The sequence below is a fragment of the Thamnophis elegans genome, chromosome 9 (assembly GCF_009769535.1).
Source record: "Thamnophis elegans isolate rThaEle1 chromosome 9, rThaEle1.pri, whole genome shotgun sequence".
Classification (NCBI taxonomy): Eukaryota; Metazoa; Chordata; class Lepidosauria; order Squamata; family Colubridae; genus Thamnophis; species Thamnophis elegans.
Genome location: NC_045549.1, coordinates 3495084 through 3497939, shown reverse-complemented (window position 1 = coordinate 3497939; position 2856 = coordinate 3495084).

The following is a 2856-nucleotide window of genomic DNA, read 5'->3' as shown; positions in this document are numbered from 1 at the left end:
TCTTGAGATTCATCATCCAGCACCTCCAGCCCTTTTCAGCATGTCTTCTTCAGCCTCGGGGAAGGACCATTCAAAATAAAGGCTCTGCAGTTTTGCAAAAGAAGAGGGGGGAAAAACCAGGATTTTCTCCCATGTGAGAAAACAAGGAGAGGGAGGGAGTGGGAGAGAGAGAGGGATGGGGAGAGAGGGGGAGAGGGAGGGGGAGAGAGAGGGAGAGAGAGGGAGGGGGAGGGGGGAGAGAGAGGGAGAGAGAGGGGGAGGGAGAGAGGGAGAGGGAGGGGGAGAGAGGGGGAGGGAGGGAGAGAGAGAGGGAGAGAGAGGGAGGGGGAGAGGGGGGAGAGAGAGGGAGAGAGGGAGGGAGAGAGAGAGGGAGAGGAGGGAGAGGGAGGGGGGAGAGAGAGGGAGAGAGAGAGGGAGGGAGAGAGAGGGAGAGGGGGGAGAGGGAGGGGGAGAGAGAGGGAGAGAGAGGGGGAGAGGGAGGGGGAGAGAGAGGGAGAGGGAGAGGGGGGAGAGAGGGAGAGAGAGAGGGAGGGAGAGAGAGAGGGAGAGGGGAGAGAAAGGGAGAGAGAGGGGAAGGAGGGGGAGAGAGAGGGAGAGAGAGGGGGAGAGGAGGGAGGTAGAGGGAGGGGGAGAGCGAGGAGAGAGAGGAGGGGAGGAGAGCGGGAGAGCGGGAGGAGAGGGAGGGAGAGAGGGAGGAGAGAGGGAGGGGAGAGGGAGGAGCGAGAGAGAGGGGAGGGGAGAGAGAGGAGAGGAGAGAGAGGGGGAGGAAGGAGGGGGAGAGAGGGAGAGGGGGGAGAGGGAGGGGGAGAGAGGGGGAGAGAGAGAGGGATGGGGAGAGAGGGAGAGGGGGGAGAGGGAGGGGGAGAGAGAGGGAGAGAGAGAGGGATGGGGAGAGAGGGAGAGGGGGGAGAGGGAGGGGGAGAGAGAGGGAGAGAGAGAGATGGGGAGGAGAGGAGAGGGGGGGAGAGGGAGGGGAGAGAGAGGGGAGGAGGGAGGGGGAGAGGGGGTAGAGAGGGAGAGAGAGAGGGAGGGGGAGAGAGAGGGAGAGAGAGGGGGAGAGGGAGGGGGAGAGAGAGAGGGAGAGGGAGAGGGGGGAGAGAGGGGAGAGAGAGAGGGAGGGAGAGAGAGAGGGAGAGAGAGAGGGAGGGGGAGAGAGGGAGAGAGAGAGGGAGGGGAGGGAGGGGGAGGGGAGGGAGAGAGGGAGGAGGAGAGAGAGGGGAGAGAGGGAGAGGGGGGGGAGAGGAGGAGAGCGGGAGGAGAGGGAGAGAGGGAGGGGGAGAGGAGGAGAGCGAGGAGAGGGAGGGGGAGGGAGGGGGAGAGAGAGGGAGAGAGAGGGAGGGGGAGAGGGGGGAGAGAGAGGAGGGAGAGAGGGAGGGAGAGAGGGAGAGAGAGAGGGAGGGGGAGAGAGAGGGAGAGAGAGAGGGTGGGGGAGAGAGAGGGAGAGAGAGGGGGAGAGGGAGGGGGAGAGAGAGAGGGAGAGGGAGTGGGGGGAGAGAGGGAGAGAGAGAGGGAGGGAGAGAGGAAGAGAGAGAGGGAGGGGGAGAGAGAGGGAGAGAGAGGGAGAGGGAGGGGGAGAGGGAGGGGGAGAGAGAGGGAGAGAGAGGGAGGGGGAGGGGGGAGAGAGAGGGAGAGGGGGGAGAGAGAGGGGAAGAGAGACGGTTCATTGGAGAAGGATTTAGGGGTGACACGATAGAGTTCCAATATTTGAGGGGCTGCCCCCCCAAAGAAGGGGGAGTCAAGCTATCCTCCAAAGCACCTGAGGGTAGAACAAGAAGCAATGGGTGGAAACTAATCAAGGAGAGAAGCAACTTAGAGCTAAGGAGGAATTTCCTGACAGTGAGAACAATTAACCCATGGAACAGCTTCCCACTAGAAATTGTGGCTGCTTCATCACTGAAGGTTTTTAAAGAGAGATTAGACAATCCCTTTCCTGCTTGAGGAGGGGGAGTTGGACTAGAAGACCTCCAAGGTCCTTGAGATGTATTTGTACGCAAAGCTTCTGGTGCTTTGAGCATTGCACCCAAAAATGGGAGCCAAAGACAGAAAAATATATCATTTTCAACCCTCAAAAAAAAAAAAACCCTGCTCGGCTCTTGCTATCGTGTTACATAGCAAAGCCAGGAAGAGAAACAAGATATTTTAGGGTACCAAATAAACGAAAAAGAGACATTTGATGGCTGGATTATCTTCCCCTTTTACTGGTGTGTGCTATCATATCTTCCTTTTTCTTTCCTTTTATCATCATCCTGTATTTCATCCACATCCATTATCGCGGAACAAACAAGAGAGACAAAATGTTTTAAGCTGTATGTCTTTCCCCGGGTAGCCCTCGACTTGAAACAGTTCACTTAGCGACTGTTCAAACTTACGACAGCACTGGGGGGGTGGAAAATGACGTGCGGGTTTTTTTTACCCCAAGTTTTTTATTTGGTAACCTAATCAAAATTCCATTTTCAATTAAACAGGCTTACGATTTTTCACACTTACAACCTGTGGCCACCTGATCAAAATCCAGTCGATTGGCTACTGACTCATACTTACGACAGCCGCAATATCCCGGGGTCGTGGGATCCCCTTTTGAAACCTAAAGTCAGATTCACTTAACGACCAAGTTTGCATCTTAATCCCTGCAGCGATTGACTTAACAACTGTGGCAAGAAAGGTCGTAATATAGGGCAGAACTCATTGAACAAGTGTCTCACTTAGCAACAGAAAGTTTGGGCTCAACTGAGGTCGTAAGTCGAGGCCTCCCTGTATTTAAAAAAAAATGCTGTAAAATGACTACAATCCTCACCTTACAACCACAATGGCAAGGCGCTTCTGAAACGAATCGGACCCAATCTTACGACCATTTTT